The sequence below is a fragment of the Podarcis cretensis genome, assembly GCF_951804945.1.
Source record: "Podarcis cretensis genome assembly, chromosome: 15".
In the NCBI taxonomy this organism is placed as follows: domain Eukaryota; kingdom Metazoa; phylum Chordata; class Lepidosauria; order Squamata; family Lacertidae; genus Podarcis; species Podarcis cretensis.
In genome coordinates this window covers 32,698,393-32,715,860 of record NC_137185.1, presented here as the reverse complement: position 1 = coordinate 32,715,860, position 17,468 = coordinate 32,698,393, and the positions used below count along the sequence as shown (strand labels likewise).

Below are 17,468 nucleotides of genomic sequence, written 5' to 3'. Positions count from 1 at the left end.
TTGGTGCAACATGATGGCGGTCAGAGGATCAGACTGCAAACGGCATGACAGGTCAGCATATCATGAAAATATCCTTGACAAGTACACAGAAATGTTAACCGTCGGCCGATAGCACCCAAGTAAAAAATGTGTAATGCTGTGGATCTGAAGGCAGGAGACTAAAGGTGCAAAATCAAATCAAGAAAAGCTTTATGAAATTTCTACAAGGCTGTCGTCGTTTTCACAGCAATATTCCAAACGGACAGAGCCAAGGGCCGTGTGACCTGACTCCTAATATTGTCAGGTTTTGAGGTTTTTATGCTTGGCAGACAGAGACCTCCTTAAACTGCCTGCACGCTAGGCTTCCTCTAGTCTCAATCCCATCTCTATCTCACAAGCAAGTTTCTTCATAGCCCAGCAGGTCTGCCTCTAGCTTTCAGCTATATGTTTACATTTCTCCTCTACAACCACCAGCCTGCATTGCCTTTTATAGGCTGCTCTTACTACACACATAACACTGTTATTATAAACATAGCCCTGGTCGTCTGGGCACCCTGGCCACTGGCACATGCCATGGCTGCTCCAAAACAAACCGCAGTGTTACCCTTACGCAGAGCACCTTGCAAGGGGCATGTGACCTGGCCCTGGCATTTCACAGCTTTTCATCAACAAAACTCTCTTCAGTTCAGCAGACCGAAGGGAAACGGAATTGCAAGGATTTACAGGCATATTACGGTTACATATGCATATCTGGTGTAGGAAAACTGAAGATCAAATTGCCAGTGATGTCTGCAAAAAGCCAGGAATGGGGAGCCTGTGGCCCTCAATATCTCTCTGGCCCTCAGAACTCTCCCTAGGTCACACACCCCCCCCACTCTGGGCCACTCCTTGTGTGGTTTTGCCTGGCTGGAATATGCCTGGCTGGGAATGTGATAATACCTGCTGCCTGACTGAATAGAGACATATGGGCACTTGCATACAAACCTCTAGCACCTGCGCGGCCAGAATGCAGCAAAGATGAAAGTCACACCCTTTGACCACACCCACCACTGGCATATGGCCCCCAGAAAGTTGCTCATCCCTAGGTTTAAGCCTAGGTCTGCCCCCATCATGTTCAAAATGTGGGATGGGGCTCAGTGTCATGGAAAGTGGGTGTGCATTTGAGAAGATCCCACGCCGTTCCCATGGCTTGCCTTCCCACAGCCCATCACCAGAACTCCTCCTTGCTCAGTCGGCCTCTGATTCTGAGAAGAGTGGGAAGATAAACTGTCATGAGGGGAAGATAAGCTTGGGGAATTGAGGGTGCCCATCCTCCATGCACCCATTTGGCGCTCAGAATAAGTATTTCGTTTTTAGCACTGCAGGTTGTTTAAAGTGGGGATCTTTTTTATTATTATTATTATTATTATTATTATTATTATTATTATTATTAGCTTTTCTTGGTTTACCAAAGCATGTGCCTTGTCTCTTTTTTTTCTGGATTAAAGACTTTTCTACAAATCACTTGCATTATATATGAGACATTAGTTTTGTATTCAGTATGGAGTCGGGGAAGAAGAGAGGGAGGAGAGGAGGTGTGAATAGCGTTTTGTATAGTGCACATGTGGGTTTTTTTTTTTGGGGGGGGGGTTGGTCGGTGTCAACTGGATAGGTTCTCTTTCTATTCACTTCTTACCTTTCCTTGGTAGTGAGACGGGTTGGGGAGCCCAGGGTGTGGTTGGTTGTCTGTAGTTGTCTGAAGTGAGGTTTGTTTGCGTTTGTGAGGGTGGTGGGTGGGACTGTTGGGTCAGGTAAGCCATATTGATTGGTATGCAGTCTGTGGGTTGTCTCGTTGAGCTGTGCATGTGATAAAGGGGAGCCATACTGGGATGAAGATGTCCTCTTCTATCTGTCCCCGTGGGGTGGGGAACCCAACCCAACCATTGCTTTCCCTTAGTCTGAACTTTCCAGGGCCCTCATGTAAGTGGTGGATGGGGCCCAAGGCAAAGTATACAGATCAATCAGTGCAGGTTTACCTCTGTTCTGGCGATAAGTTCCAGCCATACAAAAGTGAGGCCCTGCTATACAGCACATACATCCATACAGGCAAGAAAGATTATAGCACTTCAAGGATTGATTGGGTGATTGATTTGTCCAGGGAGTAGAAGTATTGCAGATGAAATAGCATGTATGGGGGGGGGGGGGGATGGCCGTTGTATTAGTATTGTGGTTGCCTACTGGCCAGTGCCAGTGCCATCATATTTCCTTCTACTTACTTCTGGTTGTATGTGGGTGAAGCTCCCATAGATATGGCACATCTTTGCATGCAAAACTTCAGTTGTATGAGGAGTTACTCTTTGCATCTCGACCCTGTTACTGGGCCTCTGTTTGTTTTTAATATTCAAGTTATTTCATATTGCAAGGAAACCTAGGCTTTTATTTTTCTAAGGGAATGTCAGGAGGTATTTTCCTTGGCTCACGACAGCGCGCTCTGCCGTTGCCATATAGTTCACATGCCAGAATGAATGTTCTTGGCATTTTTTGCTCTTAGGGGATGGCAGGAGGTATTGTTTTGGCCAAAGGTATGGAAACAGTCACTACACATCCATATGAAAGAATGCTTTGCTTCAAAAGGGGAGCCGAGCTGTCTGTAACACAAATCTACAGGCTAGAGAGAACCACAATGGTGACCTAGTTTGCCCTCCTATCAGAGATGTTTCATTTACCACTCCAACCTTCAATTCTAGCCATTTCTGATGGAATTTCAACACGTCTTGGGACTTGCAGCAAATTCACAGAATGCCAAGGCTGGTGAAAAATGCAGCCTACTAACTGAACAGGGTTGCTTCTCCCCACCAGCAAGACTGCTGTGGCTTTTACCTCTGCATGAAAGGCAGAAACCAGGCAAAGCCTTTCCTTGCATGCAGATTCAGCAATGGGACAGGGTTTCTGTCTGCCATACAGTTGTTAAATGTGTGATATTTCTGCCAGGGGCTTGGGAGAATGAGCTATATGCACTGAGGGTAGATTGAAAGCATGTTGGAATATGAACACATGGTCAAGTTGACTATAATGCTGCCATTGAGTGGGCTGGATGGCTGTGCCCCATAGAATATATCCAGGAACATAGGATGGTGCCTTAAACAGAGTCAGACCATTGGTTCTTCTAGCTCAGTATGGTCTGCACCAGGGATTAAGAACCTGTGGCCCTCCAGATGTCATTGGATCACCATATCTGACCATGGACCATGCTGATGGAGGAGGCTGGAGTCCACCAACATCTGGAGGGTAGAGGGTTCCCCATCTCTGATCTACAATGACCAGCAGCAGCTCTCCAGGGTTCCAGACAGGGGTCTTCCCAGCCCCTGCCTACCTGGAGATGTCAGGGGGTGAATCTGGGACCTCTTATATGCAAAGCATGTGCCATTGTACCATTGAGCTATATTCCTTCTCCACATTTCTATAATATTGTTCATTTGGTGTAAAGTATGAAGGTAAAGCATGGGCTCAACTTTCTTCTGAGCCCCATGCCTTACCTTTTTGCAAAACATAAACTATTTGGGGGAAGCAGCAGTAGGGTGGCAGGAGGCAAGGAACGGGTCAGTCGTGAGTTGTGGGATACGTGAACAGGTAAAGACAAGCACCAAAACTATCATTTGAACACTGGAGCCTCTGGCAGATACAGCACATGGTTTAAAATATTATTTCAATTTCCTTGAGGACTAGAATTATATTGCATGGTTTGGTTTTTTAAATCATGGATAGTGGCAGTGTCATACAGCAACATGTATTTCTGCAGGAAATTCTATGCATGCAACACTGCAGAGTTTATGCACATGTATATGTGCAATTACAATGGAAATGTGTACATTAAACAATGTGAGAAAGAGTTCTCAGGTCTTTTGTGCAAGTTCACCCTATCCGATATCCTGTCTCATACTGTGCTGACTTCTACTGCTTTAGAGGAAAGCTGAGCAGAGGGAAGGCACAAAATATTAGGAGTGAACAGTCCTATCTTAACATCTATATGTTGGAGCAGATACATGATGCTGTGGGCTCCCTTTGCCATAACATACTTGGGATGTGTAATTTTTGAGGTTTGCCATGTGCATCCTTGGGAAGGGACCAAGGTGGTAGAGTAAATGCTTTATATGCAGAAGATCCTATGTTCCACCCCTGTCATATTCAGGTAGAGCTGAGCAAGTTCTTTGTCTGAAATGCTGATGAACTGCTTCCAGCCAGTGGAGACTAAGGGTAGCTAAAGTGTTGCCCTCCATACATTGTTGAATTTATGGCAGGAATGAAAAAATGTGCAATATGTGGAAGTTTAAGCTTTTCTCCATGCCTACAATTCTCAGCTGCCCCAAGCAGTATGGCCAATGCTCAGAGATGATGGGAGTTCCAACAATCTCTGCAGAACACCACGTTGGCCATCCCTGATGTAGATGTAACCGAGCTAAATGGACTAGCTTCCTACTCTGATCTAAACAGAGAGCATTTCGACAAAAATAAGAAGAAACAAAACCCAAACTCCTAACCATCCAGCCCCGCTTGCTACACCTTATGAAATATAGGAAACAGATGTGTCAGTCAACCAGAGGTATGCCTACATCAGCTGGTTTGATGTTCAGGCATTATTATGGATCCCAAAGCAGCAAAGTTTTGTGCTCAGGTACTGCACACACCTGGGCACAGGTAAGAACCACTGACACGCCATTACAATGTATCCTTTTCCTATTCACCTCTACTTGAAATGCTCACACAGCTGTAACTGCATACATCACAACACAACCCATCATCCTTCATATATCAAAGGCAATACTGCACCAGAGATCCCACAGCTCAGGGAAGCAAACATTCCCAAGGAGTGTCTTGGCAACACCTGTGGAAAGACAGATCATACTTTCTTCCCCTCAGCTCACCCACACCTCTAAGCACACTCTGATTTGTCCAGCAAAGAGACATCGAAGAAAAAGAAGAGGAGACATTTGTCTTTTATTAGGATAATTAATTCAGGCAAATTACCTGGACTGGTTTTAATTACTGAAGTATCTCAAACGAGCTTGCACCTGTCTGACTTCAGGCAGCAGATCTGCCCCCAGGGACAACCAGAAGCGACTTCTCTGAATCCTAAACGGCAGACAGAAGCTTGGGGCTCTGTCCAGCATATGACACATTACGTTTAGTATGAACAGAGCCCCTTGGTGACTGGAGGAATCCCTCATAGAGCTGCAAGACTTTCTCACAGAAGTTGTGGAGGCTTAGACTGTAAAACAGGCCACCATCAATTCTGGGTCCCCAGGGTCCTTCTGAGAGGGTCTCATGTTCCCTCGGGGACTACAACTTTCTGTCGTTGTACGGAGAGGCTCCGACCACACAATCTCGATGCTCTCATCAATGTCTCCCCTTTTGCTCTTCTGAACTGGAGCGTAAGAAAGGCAGCTCAGTGCAGCTCTCCTGTTGCAGTTTGAAGAGCAAATATTTTCCTACAGGTTTGCTTGTCGACAGGCTGCTCGCTTCACAGGAAGAAAAAAAAGAGGGAGCGAGAAAGCAGCAAGGTGGAAGAGCTTCAGCTCAGGTTGACCACCCTGAGGAAACCGGGGAAAGAAGGTGCAAAGAGAGAGAGAGAAAGAGAAAAAAGGAAGAGGGGACGAATTCACCTCAGCTAACTCAGCGGCTTCCCCTTCTGAAAGCTGAAGTGCTCACTTACCTCCTGCTCTGTCGGTGAATTCTTGTCCAGTCTCAGAGCCTCTCCTGTTCAAATCACGCCTCTAAGGCACCAGACACTTTTTCTTAACGTTTCCTTCAAAGCAGAACCCACCCCCCCAGCCCACCATGGCTCTTTGCCCAGTCGTTCTCCATGCGGAGCCAAGAAAACCTCACTCAAGGAGAAAACAAAATTACTTGGGAATGATGCGAGCAGGAGGGATGGTTCTCGTCTTGGGTTTTTAGGCTCCGTACCATCCGGGTATACAGCAGAGGGGGACTGTATAAGGGGGGGGGGGAGAGAGACAGGGGTGTTGGGGGGAGAGAAAGAGAGCTCTAAAATTGACAACACATGGCTGTTTCTTATCCTAGGGCCTAGTAAATAGGTCTTTCATGCTGGGCCAGTTACCACGGCAACAAACATGCAGGAAATATTCCAGATAACTAGAATAGTGGCAAAAAACATGTGTTTTGGATAAAGCATCCCCCCTCCTTCTCCCATGGCTTTATTCATTCGGCTGCTCCACACAAGCTTGCCTTTCAGTGCAGACACCTTCCTTGTGTCTGGCAGGGGTCAGAGGCTAACCTTTGCCGCAACTAGGAAGATGAGACCCATGTTTTTTATCCAGGGGAGAAAAAGAAATAGCGGTTTCTTCCTGCCGCCCCTTGTCTTCAGATGAAATTGAACAAAGATGCTTGCTGGGAAACTCTCGGATGAGATTCTCCTTGGCTACTTGACTCCTGCACATATAGAAGAGAACTTTGTGGTTCCTAGGGCCAAGACAGCCAATAGTGATGTTGTTGGGGGACAACTTCCACCATCTCCAACCACTGGCCATGCTGGATGAGGTCCATGGGAACTGGAGTGGAAGAAGAGCTGGAGGACATCACATTGGGCACTGCTGCCATAATTGGCCAACAATGAGTTCTGTTTTGGACCCCTGCATGGTCTTTGATGTGTCATGGGTATTGAAGGCCACACCCACACCACCCATTTAAAGCACTTCAATACAACTTTAATAGTCATGGCTTCTCCCAAAGAAAACTGGGAACTGTAGTCTGCTAGGGTCTCATTTTGCTCAGGTCAATTCTGTGTCCAGGGTAGCTGTCTACCAGCTCCATCTGGTACGCACACTGAGACCCTACCTGCCTGCGGACTGTCCCGCCAGAGTGGTGCATAATTTAGTTATCTCCTGCTTGGACTACTGCAATGCGCTCTACGTGGGACTACCTTTGAAGCTGACCCGCAAACTACAACTAATCCAGAATGTGGCAGCTAGACTGGTGACTGGGAGTGGTTGCCAAGACCATATAACACCGGTCCTGAAAGACCTACATTCTCTCCCCGTACAATTCAAAGTGTTGGTGCTGACGTTTAAAGCCCTAAACAGCCCCGGCCCAGTATACCTGAAGGAGTGTCTCCACACCCATCATTCAGCCCGGACACTGAGGTCCAGCACCGAGGGTCTTCTGGCAGTTCCCTTGCTGCGAAAATTGAGGTTACAGGGAACCAGGCAGAGGGCCTTCTCAGTAGTGGCACCCACCCTCCCATCAGATGTCAAGGAAATAAACAACTATCTGACTTTTAGAAGACATCTGAAGGCAACCATGTTTAGGGGAGTTTTTAATGTTTGATGTTTTATTCTGCTTTTAATATTCTGTTGGGAGCTGCCCAGAGTGGCTGGGGAAACCCAGCCAGATGGGCATGGTATAAATAATATATTATTATTATTATTATTATTATTATTATTATTATTATTATTCCTCCACTCTTGCCTCCAGAGCCACTTGCAGAAAATACAGTTATGACAAGTTAGTGTTCAGCACCACCTCAGCTGCTCTCTGTTGTCCTGCAGAGTTGAATCTTGTCGCCCATGCTGTTAACATCTATAGGAAGCTGCTGGGAGCTGCCACGGGATATTTGGAGTGTAGGTGGCACCTAGCTCTTTGTTCCACCTGAACAATAGGCATGGCACCCAGCATGGTGTAACTGATAAGCCCAGTCATTATAATGGTATCAGTTTGTGCTTAATGAATTGTCCAGGAGCACACAGCCCTTGTTCACACATAACGCTAAGCCAAACTATGGTTTAGTGTGAACAAGCAAACATGTTGGTTCCCCAAAAGTAGCTCATGCGCTCCTTGGCTCCTCCTAGGTTCTTTTGCTGCTGTGCAAATACATGGTGTGCTTAGCATGTCATTTGAACCTGTCCTTGTGGTTGACCTCTTCCAGAAATTGAAATACTTTATTGACACTTGTACAACTTGTATACAGTGAGATTACACAAGCACCCCCCACTCAGCTCTCTTAGTCTTAATTCCCCTCGTTTACTGACGCACACCCACCAAACCCGAAAGTCAGTTGCCCTGTTGTTATCTTTTCATTCAGCAGCCTAACAGCCCACGGATAGAAGCTGTTCTTTACCCTGTTGTTGCGACTAATCATGCTTCTATATCTTCTGCCTAAAGGCAGGAGATCAAGAAAGTGCCGGCCAGGGTGTGAATCATCCCTGAGAATTTTCCTCACTCTCCTGAGGCAACGTTCTTCCGCTATTTCATCCAGCGGATTCACGGGACAGCCCATAATATCTTGTGCTGTAAGAACCACAAGACGCAAATCGAAGGTCAGACTTTAGTTCCAGCTCATGGTCAGTTGAAGCATGTGTCTGGGTTTGTATGACACACCATGGCTTAGCTCAGTACAGCACAGCAGCAAGTTGACAGGGCAGGAGCAAAGTGGCCATCACCTCCTCCCTGGGAGCTACGTGTTTGCTTGTTCACACTAAGCTGGGGCTTGGCTTAGCATTATGTGCAAATCAAACTATTGTTTTTGTGAAGCTAAGCCAGTGAAGGTCTGGTCAGTGACCTGGATGGGAAACCACTGGAAGTGCAATGTAAGCCTTGGAAGTATATATACATATTTAAAATGAAAATCAATCTGTAACGCATTCACTGTTGACACAACAAACGCGAATGATAAAAGCCACACAAAACAGCTGTTTAATAAGCATAGACAAACAGTGCATAACTAGGTATGCAACTAATTTTTGAGTGCTTTTTGCGCTCATGAACTCAGCTGCATTAAAAGTCCACATTGTTGGCACCAGCCCAGCCCAGCTTACTATAAACATAAGTACAGATTACTCATGAATGTTTGAAAAATCTCTCCTTGCCCCACTCTCACACCCAGTGCTTTTTTTACTAGAACAGTGTTTAGGGGTACTCTCATTTTCCCACTCATGTTGAAATGCTGCCCTTCAATGAGGCCAAACTTAGATTCACAAAATGTTTAGGGGTATGTGTACCCCTGTGTCCCCCCCCCCCAGAAAAAGCACCACTCACACCCATAGGGGAAAGCAGAAAGAGAAGGTTGGGAAAGAAGTGTCAAATTGTCTCCACAAGCACCAGTTATCCGGAGAAAGGGTATTTTTGATGAAGAGATGCAGGAATCTCAGAGATAGAGCATTTCTTCAAAGCCCTAAAGAATCCTTAATTTAGAAGTGTAAAGGACTTCTGTTGAAGCTTTGTCAATCAGCTGTAATGGAAAAGGAACCTGTCTAATGGATCACTGCCATTCCCTGTTGTGGTCATCACATTTGCTTTAAAATTTGGGCACTGCAGTGGGCTGCCTGGCATATGCATGGATGTTTTAAGTAAGTCATGCTCAAATAATGGCCATATGTGTACGAGGCAAGAAAAGGGACTATCAGGGCACTCTGTCAGGTTAGCCCTGCATTTTCTAGATGAAAGGCAGCCTGGAATCATTAGTGTTTTGGCTGGGTCTGCTGATGCCAATTCCATGACTGGGTCAACACAACAGGTGTGAGGGAGATGCCTTCTTCCACCTGCAGCTAATGACCATCTGAAGGCAATAAAGCTGATTCTCTCTCTCTGTCTCCTTCCCATTGATCTTGAGCCCAATCCTAAAGTCTTTGATCAGCCCCTAACCGGCAGAGTTCTCTGGCATGAGCCCTGGCCATTTGTCTCCAGTAAAATATGATTTGAAGCAGGTGACGTCATTTACAAACACACACCCTGCAGTAGGAATGTTATAGGCAAAGTCTGGGAAAGCTTCTAATTTAGGGTTGCCATATTTTGAAAAGTGAAAATCTGGACACAAAAGTTCTGTTGTCTTTTTTTTTTTTTTTTTTGGCCAAAGTTGTTGAGTAGTTGTTTTTTAGTTTTGCCCAAAATTCTTGAGCTTCTGTGGCAAAATCACAAAAGAGAGAGAGAAAAGAATAGGTTTTTGAGCTACTTTTAAGGAAAATCACCCCAAACGACACTGCCAACATGGGTTGCCTTACATCCAAATTTTCCCAGGCATTTTTTTTGCAATTTTGATCCGAACACTGCTTCTGACTCCAGTATTCTGGCTATGTCCGGGAAATTCCAGACATGTAACAACCCTATAGGGAACAGCCAAAACCAGGCCTCCCTTACTTTGCTGTGAATGTTACCTGCCTCTACTCCAGGGATGGATAACTTGTGCTCCTCCAGATGCTGTTGGACTACAACTCCCATCATTCTTGACCACTGGTTGTGGTGGCTGGGGCTGATGGGATTTGGAGTCCACTAACCTGTGGAGAGCCAAGAGATTCCCCATCCTTGAAATATACTGCGGTATCTGCAATGTATCTGAAAGGCCTGGCTGTGGTCTATATGGCCCCTGACAGCCTAGCCGGATGTGGCATTAAGGTTGCACCAGGGCAGGTCCAAGACTTTTTGCCTTATGAAGCAAAGGGCAAAACTGCATTCCCTCCCATCTCTCTTGTCAGAAGCCAACTGCACTGCAGTCGAAACTTATTTCAACATGGGATAGCATCCCCCACCACACCTGAGACAGCAGGCCAGATTAGGTGGTGCAGGAGAGGACAAATGGTAGCTGAGGGGAAGGGCTGGGGGCTTAGGAGAAAAAGCCAGAGACGACTGCACTGTTTTTGCTGCTTCCCTAAAGATCTGCCACCTGAGGCAGAGCCTAATGGTACAGCCAGCCCTGGAATGGACTTTGGGTGCTGGGTTTTTGCTTACTAAATAGCAGTTACGAACTCTCCAATTGTCCCTATTTTCCAGGGACAGTCCCGGACTTACAGAAACTATCCCTGTTTCTGATTTGATCCTGGAATGTCTTGCTTTTCCTTAGGGTGTCCCTGTTTTCACTGGAGAAATGTTGGAGGGTATGGAGTTATGTGACCCCCCGAGCCGAGGAGATAAGTAACTATACAACCTTTATAAGACATCTGAAGGCAACCCTCTACAATGGTACCTTGGGTTACAGATGCTTCAGGTTACAGACGGTTTAAGAACTTTGCTTCAGGATGAGAACAGAAATCGTGCTCCGGCAGCGGCAGCAGGAAGCCCCATTAGCTAAAGTGGTACCTCAGGTTAAGAACAGTTTCAGCTTAAGAACGGACCTTCGGAACGAATTAAGTTCTTAACTCGATGTACCACTGTATAGGGAAGTTCCTTAATGTTTTATTATGTTTTTATATATGTTGGAAGCCACCCAGAGTGGCTGGGTAATCCGTTCAGATGGGCAGGGTAATAATAATAATAATAATAATAATAATAATAATAATAATAATAATAATATAGGATGTCCAAATTTGCATCAGAGAAATGTTGGAGGGTATGCTGTTGCCTGGGTGTGTATGATCATACCCAGGGCATGGGAAGCAAGGCTTTTTTAATAGGAAGAACACATAATTGTTGAGCTTTTTTAAAGGAATCCATCGACTCTCAAACTATGGGTGGCAGCCTGCTAACTTTTACATGACTCACTGAAATGAGTAGACCTAAAGTCAGTTACGTTCAATTCAGTGGGCCTGCTCTGACTATGACTAGTATGGGATACAGCCCTGTTTCACTGGAAGATTGAATTTTTTCTGCTTTCAAAAATCCCATTGCACCCATTGGATCTTGCTCAGCCTGAGATGGAATAAACAAGCAAACAAATCTGCTTCTGCTAAATTATCAGCATCCTCAGCATGAGTGCAACTACGGATACACCTAGACAGTTACGAAATTCTGCTCCCATTTGCACTTCTGGTTCCTTTAGACGTGATGAGGGTTTTAAAAATTCTTTCTCCCCAACCTGATTTTGCTAGCTGTCCTTATCCTTTTTCCTAGAGGGACAAGTCCACTGCAGCTGAGTTCTTAAGGCTCTGCTTGGGCATTCTGATTTTTTTTTTAAATGTATACCTAACTTTCCATGATGTTTATGCTGAAAGCTGCCACCCTGCCCCACACTCCCCAAATGTCTTAGACTGACACATTTCTCTCTCTTTATTTATGATCCCAATTAAAACCCTGCCTGTAATTTTACCTACGGAAAAAACCTCATTCGGTCCAGACAGCTCTGCAGAGAGTTACTCATGGCTCTCTCTCTCTCTCTCTCTCTCTCTCTGAAGTTCTCCCACTCTTTGACCAACACGGCACGTATCATATAGGTGTTCAGAGTCAGCTAAACTGTCTGGCTATACCTTCTAAGCAGTGTCATGGTTTGCAAATACAATGTGCTCCAATTGTTCCTATTTCGCAGGCACATGAAACATTTTTCGGGAATCTGTTCCTGGTTAAAACAAACACCTGAAAAAACAACAACACGAGTCCCCCAAACCTGCCCATTTCTTCTTCTTCTTCTTCTTCTTCTTCTTCTTCTTCTTCTTCTTCTTCTTCTTCTTCTTCTTCTCTGGAGAATTGGAGAATTTGGAGAATGTACTTTAACCAACCATCTTGGATCCTACAACCAACAGGCAAGGCCTTGCTGGTGGTGCTGCCACTAGGGAGATGCCTGGTTGGTGTTGACCCATAGCAGGGCCTTTTCAGTGGTGGTTCCCCAGTTTTGTCTTGCCCTTCCTAGTGTGGTAAGCCTGAGTCCATCGTTACTAACTTTCAGGAGGAATTAGAAAACATTCTTCTTTACCCGGTCATTTGGCAATCGTAAAAGTTGTTTTTAGAATTTTGTAAAGAATTTTGTTTGTTTGTTTTTAAATTCTGGATATGTTTTCCACCTTTGGCTTCTTCAGGAAGAATGATGGAATATAAACTCTCTCTCTCTCTTTCTCTCTCTCTATATATATAAAGGCTGCTCACATGTTCACACTGAACACAGGTAGAAGGTACCTCTACACTTGTACAAATGTATGTGTGAAAGAGTGTACACTTTTTTGTGCAGCTTAGCTATAGGTTATTGTGTGAACAGGTAAACGGATTGTATGCGCATTAAATGTAATGAGTATTGTTACAGTATTGTTAATATGAGTTACTATATTTGCCATTCTCTGGGTATTAGCACCCACCTTTGTAATGCTAGTGCCAGCACAATTCTTTGCACATTTACTTCTAGAGATAGAAATAATTTTCTCATCCAGTAATAATACTGAACCAAAATGCAGTCATCTTTGAAATTTACACTTTTTTGAATTTTGTAATGCAGTTTTCCAACCAAGTAACATGTAGGAAAATGCATGTATCAGAGTAAAGTGTGCATAAAAATGCCTATATTAGGGAAAATATCATGCAAAAATAGCATACATTTGGGGAAATTGCGGGCAAAAAAATGTGTATCAGGAGAAACTGGAGTAGAATACTGATATATTTTCATTAGGACTTTTTTAAAAAAGAATTTCACACTGATATGGGCATATGGGGAACTGAATTTAAGGTTGGAAAGCTGAAAAACTGAGAGAAACCAGAACCCCCCCCCCCCATTTTAAAAATTAATTTCACAAATCGAACCAAATTAATTTAATTTAATAAAATTTCTTAAAATCAGGTTTACCGCTCCTGTTCCAATCAGAGAAATCAAAATTGACATAGTCACCTATCTCATTGGGTCTTACTCCTAAGTAATTTTTTTTTTAGGATTGCAACCTGAAAGTTCAATTTCTATCCCAGTCCAGTTATAAAAATCCTTGGCTACTAAACTGCAATTTACTTGCCAGAGAACAAGCCATGTGGCTGCATGCTTAGGGGCTCAGGAAGTCTCCTCATCATGAACCTTCCTACAAGAACCTTCAATTTGCAAACTGTCGCGGGGAGAGTACAAGAGCTGAAGACTACCATATCCTCACTCCCAAGGTGAGGGTCTCCCCCCACTCCTGTAATAGGCCTGCAGAGGGCAGGGGGTGCAAGAAGATTCTCAAGGTTTCAGACTGGATGCATTCCTATCCCTTCCATCTGGGACTTTTTGTATAAGCCTTTTGCATTTTGTATAAGCCTTCGCTTCCTTGTGCAATTCTCTTCTTTCAGGTTGGTTCTGATAAAGGCATGTGGATTTTGTAGGGACCCCTCCCCTTGCGACACACATACGGACCAACGTGGCCTTTCCATAGCCGTGTAGAAGATGGAATTTCAACAGGTGCATCCTTGCCCTCTTTTCACATCTGGCTACCCTATCAGCCCAGGATTTATGGCTCCGGAACTGAGAACAGATACCTCACACCAGTCCGGCTCCTTTCTGACGCCTCACACAGTCAAGTTTTGCCACCTTCTGGGTAGATTTGGAGGGTGTTCCTGAGAAGACCAGGGCCTCTTCCAGCTGTGAAGGTTGTTGGTGCCAAGCTCCAACTGCTTTTCAGATTAGGTATTGTTAAAAGGGAACAGAAATCGGAGCAGAATTTCTCCCTGGAGCTGAGATGCAGAAACAACTGCATTGCAGATGGAGTCTTTTGTCTTTTATTACATATCAAGTTTTTATTTTTTAAACAAACCACACCCAAACTGGTACTTTATCTTTCCACAATGCCCCCCCCCAACCTTGTGAATTACACTATATATCAGTGGTGTCCAAACTTTTTTCAAAGAGGGCCAGATTTGATGAACTGAAGAGCTGTGAGGGCCGACCAATGGGCCGACCAAAGTCGTTGACCTTTTTAGGATTGAAGTTGTTGAGTTTTTTTTTAGGTTTTTAAAGGATTTTAGCCCAGGAAATAAACTGCCACAAGGGCCAGATTGAACCGACCAGCGGGCCGGATTACATCCCCAAAACGGTCTTTGGACATGCCTGCTATATACCAATGCTGTTGAGACAATTTGGCCAGTGGCTACAGTTCTCTTGAAAGGATCACTTTAAGGATGGGGGATAAATTCAATTCAGTTCACATTTAAAGCAGAACTGACCTAAGTTGCACTTGGCAAAATAACACAGGAACCAAAATGCAGCCATCAGCTGAAATTCACACATCTCTGAATTTTGCAATGCAGTTCTCCAGCAAAGTGATGAGGTCATAGCTGTCAACGTTTCACTTTTTTAAAGGGAAATTCCCTTATTCCGAATAGGATTCCTCGCAAGAAAAGGGAAAAGTTGACAGCTATGGATGAGGTTCATTGGTTGGTTGGTTGGTTGGTTTAAATGCCTGTGTTAGGGCAAAGGAAGTCCACAGTAGCAGAAACAGCATACAAAAATCTACTATATATTTCAGAAAGTTGCTTTTTCTCTATGCGTTTAGACACCTCTTATGATATCATAACCAAATTGGGTGTGATGGTTCCTGAGATCAAGGTTTCCCCTCTATGTTTGGATACGATTGGATGCCATTTGGAATCAAGTGGTCAAAAAACATAACATAGCTTCTTGCATTGCCATGTTACCAGCGTAGTCATGCTGCCAGCACCTTTCCCCCAAGGGATTGTGAGAGTTTTAGTTTAGCTTTCGGACACCAGTCCTCCTCCTGTATCTTTGGAGGAGGATGCTATACCCACCCCCTGTCTCTCAGGAGACACAGGTACCCCCATCCTTCATCCAGGTCCTGGGGACACCAGTAGAGGCTTGAACAGATTTTTTTCCAGGTGGAGTGTTAGATTTCTTGCTAAGAAATAGTTTGCTACTCTAGGTTTTGCCTGCGCTATTGCCTGCACAGAAGTGCAAGGGATATGTCACTGTTGGATCAATGTGTGGGTGTGGGGGGGACAGGACACAGCACAAATCAAGTAAATAACTAAAAACACTTACCTAAAAGTAGAAATTGTAGAACGATTTTGACAGAGTTTTCTAGCACTTGGGGCCAAAAGAAAGTTCATTGGATCCTGAATGCCTTGCAAGTTGAACGTTTTGGCTCCTGAACGCCGCAAACCCAGAAGTGAGTGTTCCGGTTTGTGAATGTTCTTTGGAACCCGAATGTCTGGCGAGGCTTCCATGGCAGGAGCTTCCTGCACCTAATCAGAAGCCACACTTTGGGTTCCAAACGTTTTGGAAATCGAGCGGACTTCTGGAATGGATTCCATTAGACTTCTGAGGTACGGCTGTAATTTAAAACAATTGTTGTTGAGATATTTCATTCCAAATCTGCTAGGCAGAACCAGACAAAGGATGATGACAGGTGGGTGTCCTGCCCCCCCAACATAAATCCTGGCTACGCTCATGGATCAATGTATTCTCTTGAGTAGCCATATTACCTGCTATGCCTTTGGGTAAAGATGTGCATTGCCTAATGCACTTTTGAGATATTGTTTAGTATATGTATCACACGGATCTGTGCATATAAAGTTTTGGAAAGACCCATTATCTGAGTTTGGGTTCTTCACTGAGTTGGAGCCTGGACACCCTTCCCATGGTAGTTTAATTTATGGGCTTGTTTATGGAGGGGAAAGGGCCAGGTGTAGGCATCTGTGCATGCGAGGTGTCAGGAGTACGGTAAGGATGGAGAAAGAGAAACATCTGCCATGCTCTTCAGAATCCAGATGGTGCCTTGAAATGCACATTTAACTAGCAGAGTATACAGCTTTGCCATATGTACAACGTAGACAGGTGAGTCATCTTTTAAACGTTCACATCTAACCTCGGGAGGAACTTATGAGACATACCCAGAGAAGGTTAAGTAGCAGACTCATAACGTACAGCAAAGGGCCTGGAGTGCAGGCAAAGTGGGGAATGTTCAAAGATGTCTGAAGAGGACAAAAAGCAGAACGAGATCCTGTATCTGAAACTGAAGCTAGGCAGACTATGATTTGGCACACATGATACGAACAAGGAACGTAACTAACCTCTGGAACAAATTCCCTAGGGGAGTTTTTTATCTGGAAGGTATTTGAATCCTGAATATGTGTTTGCAGCAGAAGTTGCGTTTTAGCACAGCTGGAAATTATGGACACTGTGAATAGCTTAAAGGGCATGTGGTACTCATTCAGCTTTGTCATGTTCTCGTGGTATAGGAAGGGGGAAGGAGGCAGATCAGGTAATATCATTTATTGGACAGGCTTTATATTAGGGGAGGGAAGCCCTCTTCTCAAGGGCCACATCCCTTTCTGGGAGCCATCTGGGTTCCACATGCCAGTTTTAAGTGAAGCCAGAGGCATTGGATGCGACTTTTATCTTTGTACAGTAGGCTAGTTTCAAACACACTATATTCCAGCCAGGCAAACAGGAGGCATTATCAGAGCTCCAGGCCACATTCCAGCCAGGGAAAAACAGACAGGCAGTGTGGCCTGGGGAGGGGTCTGAGGGCTAAATAGCTAAATAGAGGGGCTTTGGGGCTGTATTTGACCCCCCCCAAGTCTCAGGTTCCCCACCCATGCATTTCATAGTTGGTGCCCTTCTGCATTGTCCTTTCGGTGCCTGTAGTGTAGAAGATGTTCCTTTTTTGTATATAAGGAATGTATTTATGTACAGGTATATACCGTATTTTTCGCTCTATAAGACGCACCAGACCACAAGACGCACCTAGTTTTTGGAGGAGGAAAACAAGAAAAAAATATATTCTGAATCTCAGAAGCCAGAACAGCAAGAGGGATCGCTGCGCAGTGAAAGCAGCAATCCCTCTTGCTGTTCTGGCTTCTGAGATAGCTGCGCAGCCTGCAATCGCTCC

General features: G+C 44.7%; 1 protein-coding gene across 1 annotated transcript in view; it reads right to left on the bottom strand.

Annotated features, from left to right (window-relative positions):
- The window catches only part of CDON (cell adhesion associated, oncogene regulated), a 123,479-nt gene extending 117,716 nt beyond the window's left edge, over window positions 1–5,763 (bottom strand). Inside the window, exon 1 of the mRNA XM_079954933.1 lies at window positions 5,669–5,763. The gene's annotated coding sequence lies outside the window, so the exon portion shown is untranslated. The remainder of the gene's footprint in view (window positions 1–5,668) is intronic.
- Window positions 5,764–17,468: the final 11,705 nt, after the last annotated feature.